The sequence below is a fragment of the Coptis chinensis genome, chromosome 6 (assembly GCF_015680905.1).
Source record: "Coptis chinensis isolate HL-2020 chromosome 6, ASM1568090v1, whole genome shotgun sequence".
Classification (NCBI taxonomy): Eukaryota; Viridiplantae; Streptophyta; class Magnoliopsida; order Ranunculales; family Ranunculaceae; genus Coptis; species Coptis chinensis.
This window is the reverse complement of record NC_141461.1, coordinates 98,099,464-98,109,007: the sequence shown is the minus strand read 5'-3', so window position 1 is coordinate 98,109,007 and position 9,544 is coordinate 98,099,464.

The window sequence follows — 9,544 nt, the reverse complement described above, 5'->3', positions numbered from 1 at the left end:
TAAGTAAGATTGAATTGTTGGCGTTATATATATTTGATTATTTGTTATAGGGTGATGAAGAACTTTAATAAGTTATGGAAGTGTGCTACTTTTTGTTGGAGAAGGCGAGGGAACCGAAAGAGTTTAAGTGTTTAACACTACTTTAACAAATAAAAATTGTTACATCTTTTTTAATTTTTTTCTCACAACATCTTATTGATTTGTATACATTATTTCATATGATCCCAACTTTTTCTTTTTTCTTTTTTGAATAGTCTTCGCACAAAGTTGAAACTTTAATATATTTATTTAACAAAGAATTGCAAATAGAGAGAGAGAATGTAGAATAATTTTACACCAAATAAAACAAATATAGAAATAAAAAGAGATTATAAGGAAAAATCATAGAAGACAAAAAAATGATATAGGTAAGATTGAATTGTTGGTGTTATACTTAATTATTTGTTATGGGGTGATGAATAACTTTAATTAGTTATGGAGGTGTGCTATTTTCTGTTGGAGAAGGCGAGGGAACCAAAGTAGTTTAAGTGTTTAACACTACTTCAACAAATAAAAAATTTTACATCTTTTTTATTTTTTTTCTCACAACATATTATTGATTTGTTTACGTTATTTCATATGATCCAAACTTTATCTTTTTTCTTTCTTGAATAGTCTTCGCACAAATTTGAAACTTCAATAGATTTATTTAACAAAGAATTGCAAATAGAGAGAGAATGCAGAATAATTTTACACCAAATAAAACAAATATAGAAAGAAAAAGAGATTATAGGGAAAAATCATAAAAGACAAAAAAATGATATAGGTAAGATTGAATTGTTGGTATTATACTTAATTATTTGTTATGGGGTGATGAAGAACTTTAATTAGTTATAGAGGTGTGCTATTTTCTGTTGGAGAAGGCGAGAGAACCAAAGTAGTTTAAGTGTTTAACACTACTTTAACAAATAAAAATTGTTACATCTTTTTTATTTTTTTTCTCACAACATATTATTAATTTGTTTATGTTATTTCATATGATCCAAACTTTATCTTTTTTCTTTCTTGAATAGTTTTCGCACAAATTTGAAACTTCAATAGATTTATTTAACAAAGAATTGCGAATATAGAGAGAGAGAATGCAAAATAATTCTACACCAAATAAAACAAATATTGAGAGAGAGAGAGAGAGAGAGAGAGAGAGAGAGAGAGAGAGAGAGAGAGAGAGAGAGAGAAAAAAAGAGAGAGAATATAGGGGGCAAAAAATTGAATTGTTGATTGAATTATATATATATACTTGATTATTTGTCATGGGGTGATGAAGAACTTTAATTAGTTATGGAGGTGTGCTATTTTTGTTAGAGAAGGCGAGAGAAGTGAATGAGTTTAAGTGTTTAACACTACTTTAACGTGATTTTATGGTTTCCAATTTGCCAATATAAAAACGTTTATCCAACCGTTCAAAATAAATGAAAAACAATAGTGGGTTTTGGTTTTAATTTTATTTATTTATTTCCACACTAATAAATCAATAGTGGGCAATGGCTGGATTATATTATAGGGGGGGGGGGGCCTTGGGCTACGGGGCCCTAAGCGGAGGCCTACTTTGCTATATGGTTGAGCCGGCCCTGGCCAGAGTCTCTAAGCCTCACAAGTTTGCGAAGAAAGTAGAAGAAGAAAATCATCCAAGAAGAAGAAGAAGTCATTCATTATGTTTCCAGTTGGATTTCGGTTTCTTCCTACCGAGGAAGAGCTTATAAACTACCTACAAGATACATGTGAAGGAAACACAAAAAAATTTCATCTTAAAAATTTTAAACTATAGATTTCAACTTCCTCCAATATTTCAATTTCCTCAATAAAACTGTTGGACACATGAATCAAAACCAAAACCTGTTCCGGCATGTCTGTTGTATACGAAAAGAAGTCTCCATCTCTAACTAATATATACTAAAAATGTACTCATTCATCTTGTATGAGCTTGTGTGATTAGTGTTAGTCATCCAATGTTTGTTGATGAACCCCACTAATGGATAACCCTCCACGTGGCAAAATCCCAACCCCACTAAATTAATTTGTTACAAATAGACGGGTTTAAAATCTCAAACCAAGCCCAACAAAACCTGTTTACCCATAGGACATAATTGAGGATTAATTTAGCTTCTAGTTTGGGTCGACAAATAATTATGGCTTAAGGACAAATCGGATTGACTATTGCTGAAAGACGATATTACCCTCATTTAAGTTTTTCTCACTTAAATTAAAATGTTGTGGTCAGTGGTTGTGACAATATTACTCCCATTTAAATTTTTATCAGTTAAATTAAAATGTTGTGGTTAGTGGTTGTGGGAAAACTCCCACGTGACTTTTCAATTCTGCTTTTGACCACTTTAACACACTCACATTTCATATTATGACTAACATGAGAAATTTAATTTATTTCATGTTGTATACATGCATAGTAGTGTTTGCATGTTTGTTGGACAAATGTATACTGGTGTGTGTACGTATGGTAGTAGTGTCTATATATTTGTTGTACACATGCATAATGGTGTGTGCATGTATAATATACACATGCATAGTAGTATTTGCATGTGTGTTATACACATGCATAATGGTGTGTGCATATTAGTATACACATACAATGCATATCATATACATGCATAATGGTGTTTGCATGTATATCGGAGAAGGTCATAATTTGTATTAATAAAAAATAACTTGCTAACATCAGCCCGAAAATGTTATTATAGTGAAATTATTAATGATTGATGCTGAATTGCTGATGTTAGCCCGTTTTTGTCCTAAAATCGTAATTAATGTTCATCCAGGGCTAAAATCGAAATTACCGAAATTCTTAGTCAATTTATGGGTTTGGGTCTAAATTTATAATATTGATACCATTAGAGCATCTTTAAGAGAAACACTTTCCTAGCATCAAACACCAAATTTCCAACAATTTGGTGTTTTTTCATCTTCAGAAGAGTCACATGTAGCATCAAACACCAAATTTCCAACAATTTGGTGTTTTTTCATCTTCAGAAGAGTCACATGTTGATGAAAACACCAAACCAAACACCAAATCGGCCAAAATTTGGTTCCAGTTTTGGTGCTGTATCAAATCTCTCACGCAGTTTTGGCAAAACCACACGGTTTTTCCAACACCACAAGGACTTGGGCTACTAAGTGGGATTCTATGGCGCGGTTTTGCCAACACCGCCTGGGTTTGGGCTTCTATAGACGCGGTTTTGCCAACACCGCGTGCATTTTTTCTAAAAATTAGGAATTGTGCAATTGAAGAAATTAGGAATTGTGCAATTGTATCTAAAATGATAAAAATGATTATGATTATGTATCCAAAATGATCCAAAACCTATGATTATGATTATGTATACAAAACGATAAAAATGATCCAAATCTATGATTATGATCCAATATCCAAAATGATCCAAAACCTATCATATTACATAAAATTTATTTAGCTCTCTTTTTATGCCCCTTACCACTCGATGCCTCTCCTCTCTCTATTTGGATGTTCCGAAGCTGCTCCTCTAAGTTCCTAACCTGAGAACCAAGATCTTCTCGGTTTGCACGAAGGTTAACTACCTCAGCCTGAAGTTCCTCATATCCCTGATGTTGTTGCGTATACACCTGCTGAATATCCTCATACGTTTTTCGAGTCTCGTTATACGCACGTTGGGATTGTTGATATGTTTGAGAATATGCCTCCTCAATTTCTTGGCTATAATGATACACGATAGTCCTCATCCCATCAAACATACAAATCTGGTTCTCATATTTTTCCCGAATCTCAGCCTGAAAATTCAAGAAAATACATTGTGAGTACATATTATATATATAATGAATAAGAAAAATAAAACAACTAAACTCACCGTGGTATACTGATCAATCTGCGGCTCTAACTCATGGCAGCGAGCACGAGGCACCTCAGGAATGGAAATGTAAGTAGCCTCCCCATCTTGGTGAAGTCTAGTGGTGTGAACACTAACTCCGCACAAGGAAAATGAAATGTATGAGTTGTACCACACCATCTTTCTACTAAAGCTATGACCACTGCCCAATCAGCCTTCTTATAATCAACATCAACCAAAAGATCCAAAGGTGTACACAAAATACTATCTCTAATATGTACAAACTCATCCAAACTCTTAATAACCTTCCACCACTCTATAACGTACACCAAGTAAAGCCGATCTAACTCGGTAGTCAATAACATGCTGATACTATGAAAAAAAAATAATGCGTATAAGATAAATAATTAATTGTTTCAACTCAACTAATTAATGCATAATATTCAAAATATTTAATCAAAACTAATTAATTATCTGAGTATTAGTCACTACACTCGACACGTGTTTTGTATCACGTGTAGAAGACACAACTTGCATATAAAGTGTTTCATCGGGATTAAATTGTCAATCGAAGTCGTTCATCTGATACTCAAGTACATACGGATGTCTATCAGTCGGCACGACATCCTCTGTAATGCCCGTATTTAAAATACGTATTTAGTTATTAATTTATTAATTTATTTAAAATTATTTTGGATTGGATTTCGGATATGTGCCCCGGTTTTACGGGCCGAAGTCATATTAGGCTTGGGTTTCAAACCCAAGTATATATTTGTATTGTTCTGGAGAATATGGTTCTTAGATAATAAAATAATAAAAAAATGGAGGCAGAGGTAGAAGTTGGATTCTTTAGAAGTTGGAAATACGATCCTGACTTTGGAGAATTCGAATTTATTAATTAAGATGAGTAGTTAGTTTTTCTATTTCACCGGTATACAGTAACAGTTTTACTGTTCATTCTTCTTCGTCATGTCTCGTTATTTATTAAACTGGTTAATTATTAGTATATTGTTTTGGTTATTATTGAACTGTTGCGGCTTAGGCTGTTGAAGCTCTGTTCAAGCTTTGAATAGGCGCTAATGGCATCGCCCAGAAAAAAGGGGAACGAAATCCTATTAATTTGTTTGAACTCTTTAGTTGTGATGTTGGTTATTGGTTGGTTATTGGTTGTGGAGGGTTGATTGGGGGCTGGACAGTGGTGCGGATGAAGCGTCGACATGCGTTAATGGCGGCCAGAGAAATCGTCAGTTTGGGCTTTGAACTGTTTTGTTTGAAACTAGACAATGGGTTTTAAGTTGTGATGTTGGTGGGATGATGTTTGGTGGTTGAGGTTTGACTAAGGGGATGAGGGCTGTCGAATGAGAGTTGTTGGGAGCTTGGAGAAGCCATTAATGGCGGGGACCAGAAATCGCCCAATTTTAATTAAATTTTGTTGTTTGGGTTTTGGTTGTGTATTGGAAAGGGATTGTTGGTGATGGGGTAGTGTAGGGGGTGTGTGTGGGCTGTTAATGGTGCTACTGAAGCTCCGGAGGTGCGTTAATGGCGGTCGGGGGTTGAGTTTGAAGGTAAGGGGAATCGGGTTATGATGGTATGGGAAGATAGGGTTTTTCGATATGAGTCAAACCGCTGGAATGGAAGAAGGAGGAGGATGGTGGCTGGTGGTGGCCGGAATTCGCAGTGGAGGGTGCTGTGAGGAAGAAGCCAGCTGAAGAAGACGACCTGGTTCTATTCTGAGGTGGGCTTGGGCCTTAGTTTGTTTCTTTGGGCTGGGTTATAACCTTTTGGGCCTTAGAGTGTTTTGTTTGGGCTCATTTAGTTTAAATTGTTTTGGGCCGGACCACATTAGTTATTTTGGGCCAGTTTTATTTGTTTTGTTTGGGCCAGTTTAGTTTAAAGTTTCTGGGCCGGTTTCAGTTCAAATTTTTGGGCCGAACCCATTTGTGTTTTGGGCCAGTTCAGTTTAAGTTTTTGGGACAGTTTCATATCTTTTCTTTGGGCCGAACCAAGTAAAGTTTGGACCAGTTTAAGTTTCATTTTTAGTTGGCTTGGGCCGAAACCTATTAGCTTTCTTTGGACCAGTTTCAAGTTTATTTTGGGGCGGTCCATATAACTTAAAATAGATATATTTGGGTCTTTAAATGTTTAGACTTTTGGGGTCGGGTTCTAAGGTTTGGGTTTGGGGCATTTAGTTGGTCCGAACCATTTCCTTACGTGAGCCCATGAGCCATCGACTTGCACTTTAAATGAACCACCACGGTGACCACTGAACATGTTTAAACATGGAACGCAGCAGGTTTGACTTTGACAATGACGTGTTGACCGTTGATTGTTGACCGTTGACTGTTAACCGTTGACTGTGGAATGTTCACTTTTTCCAGATTTTCACATATTTAAGAATATGGACAAATGTAGTAATAAAATATTGTCGAAAATTGTATAACTTTGTTTGTCATTATCTAATTCAGATTTGACGTGAGTAGTGTGTAAATAATATATAATTGGCACATGAAATAATAAGTTTCGAGATTTGATATAGAGATATTTGGATATCGTGCAATGAATAGTATTGGCACGTGATAATGTGGATTGTATTATAACGAGAAATGTTGAGCTTCAGTACAATTAAGTATACTGGCATGAGATAGAATAAGAATTATTCTGATATATAAATGTATGACACCTAAATAAATTACGTAACGAAAATCCTAGAACCTAGCTACCACAACTCATATGATTTGGCCTTTGTGATGGGCGTATGTGATATGATTGGCCCTTCTGGCATTTAAGTGAATCTGAATGGCCCTTCTGGCGTAGCCGAATAGTGGCTTGATTATTCCGTTCGCAAAAATTAGAACAAGATGCGCGATATTTTATGCCGTATAATGGCAGTACTTACGTAATGGCTTTCATGTGAGGGTTACCTAGTGTGCGGCATCCCACTCAGGGTAGTTACACACGGAGTAGTTCATTATGTAAGGGGAGGCATGTGGATGTACATGTTCGGCGTTGGAAAGCGATTGTGGTAGCCAAGGAAACTAGGTAAGACATAGATACGACGTGATTTTAGGGACACGTAAAGAAAGCCTTAATTAATATAATTATGGTAATGTGTTGGTTAATGATGTATCTTTAGATAGATGATTGTATATGATTTTGCATAAGGGTGGGTCAAACTAATTACTTGTGCGCAGGACGACCCACTCAGAATTGAGCATGAAATCGCGGTAAGTATAGAATATGCTTGGTCGGGTTATTAGTTTAGTTAGAACCTAAAACGCTCCTGGAGGAACTAAATGCCTTTGTATTATTGTCTGAAAGCTAAAGCCTCGAATGGAGGAACTACCGCCTTTAATTATGGTGGTACTTAAGGATGTTGTAGTAGTTGTTGGAAGTTAAGGTGCCTCGGTGGAGGAACTAACTGCCTTATGGATTGTGTATATATATGTATAAGTATATGTTGTAGTTTAGAGCTACTCACACCAGCATTTTTATAATGTTGACCCGATTTGCATGTTTGCTTATCGGGTGTGTTCATTAAATGAACATAGTTGATAAGTCTTAACAGGTTTAGTGTTGAAGAAGGGTTGGTTCTTTTCTTGTGGTTTTGCGTTAGCGTTACATTTCAGGATATGTTTTGTTTTCCCTTGAGGTGATATAGATTTTCAGTTGAGACAAAGTTATTTGTATTTTCATTTGAAATTTTTATTGGTTTTTAATTATCCGCGTATTTAAACTGATTATGGGTTTTTGGGAGTGGAGAGTGCATCACACCTCGAAAATCGAAGAGTCGGGAACAAATATTGTTTTTCCGAATTCTGTCGAAATTCGGGGTGTGACATCCTCAGCTTCTTCTCCCCCACCGTCTTGTACTTCCTCCGGTTCTTGTACCTCTCCCCCATCGCCAATATCGTTTGTGTACTGCCAATACACATCGTCATTATCGTCATCATCCTCGAAAGGTTCAAAATGATCTATATAAAATTTCAAGAGTTTAGGTAAGTATTTGTTTTTTTTTGTTTTGGAGAGGGTTTATAATTGAGAGAAAAGTTGATAGTGATTGAACCGCACGGTTTTGGTCATGTATATATAGAAATAGCACGTGGTGTTGAGAACACCGCGCGGTTTTCGCAAAACTGCGTGGGCTTGGGCTAGTCAGATGGGCTTTAGTGGCGCGGTTTTTCCAAAACCGCGTGGGCTATATGACGTGGTTTATCCAAAATCGCGTCATTTGATGTCGAAAATTTGATGTTGATCCTAAAGATGGTTGGTGTATTTTTGGTTTGGTGTTTGGTTTGGTTCAAAATTTTGGTGTTTTTTTGGTTGCTCTCCTAAATATGCTTTATTATCTCAACCCAAGCCCAACGAAATATGTTCGTGCTCAGCTTCTCCGGCAAATTAAAAATGAGCCCAGCCCAAATATTGAAGCCATCTATTCCCGCCAAAATCGAACCCAAGGGTTTTGCACAAAAGAAATGTTATGAAATCGCTTAACTAAAACGCTAATTGTGCCGACCAACACCCAAGTCTATAAATAAAACCTAAGCCCCGCACAAGTCTCTATAAATAAAACCTAAGCCTTTTGCAAAGAAAGAAGAATAAATGTTTAGATTAGGATATCGATTTCTTCCGACAGAGGAAGAGCTGATTAAATATCTAGAAGAAGCCTATGAAGGAGGAGGTCTACACGGGATCATGAAGAATGTGATAGTTACAAGAGACCCATATGGGAGCGAGGAGCCTGCAGAGATTTTAATGGGAGTTCGGCGACTGAGCTCTTCTTTTTTACTGTCCTCAAGAAGAAGTCTGATCATGGTGGTGGAACAAACATAGATAGAACAGTCGGTGCTAAAGGAAAGTGGAAGATGCAGGGACGTGGGAGGACAAAAGGAGGAGTCAGAGACGCGGCGATCTACGACCCTCAAGATAAGTCTCTAATCATCGGCTATATGAAAACTCTGAATTTTTATGGTAATGATGAATCAAAGAAGGATATAAGTTGGATAATGCACGAGTACACTTTGAGTGTTTATCCTCCTGGTCAACAAGTATGGGCTCTTTGTAAGATCATCAAAAAGATCAATAACAAGGCATGTTCAAGTTCATCGAAATAATCTCATCGAGAAAGAATAATAATGGAAAGAGGGTTCAGGTGGATTATAACCCGCTTCCTTACATGCCAAACCCTAAACCTCCCGAACATCTTACCAAGGTTCTCCTATCGCCTTCGGTTTATCGGTAATCATATTCATGATTCAAGTTCAAGGTTGCTTTCTTTCGTTCGTATGCGTTACCACTACCGGATGTGAGCGTGCCTACTACCGATGTTGATATGTTTTCCAATCCGCACCATCGGTTATTCCCTTCTCGGGAAGAAGAGCCCAAATCTCCGTCGATAATAACAATGACAACGACTTTGGTTTAGGCGTTCGACACAATTGAATCGAACTGAACCGCAAGAAGAAGAGGAGGATGTTGACATAGCGAATTATGTGAATTATTTGAATTAGAATCAGCCAGACATTCTTAGTGAAGAGCCAAAGTCTCATCCTCATGAGGATAATCAAATGGATCATCATGATATTCCAAACCAAACTAATTGGGTCCCTTATAATGAGAAAGACATGGAACGGACTTACGCAGATCTTGACAACTCTAAGTTCTTAGAGGAACTAGAATCTATTGTGGGTACCGGG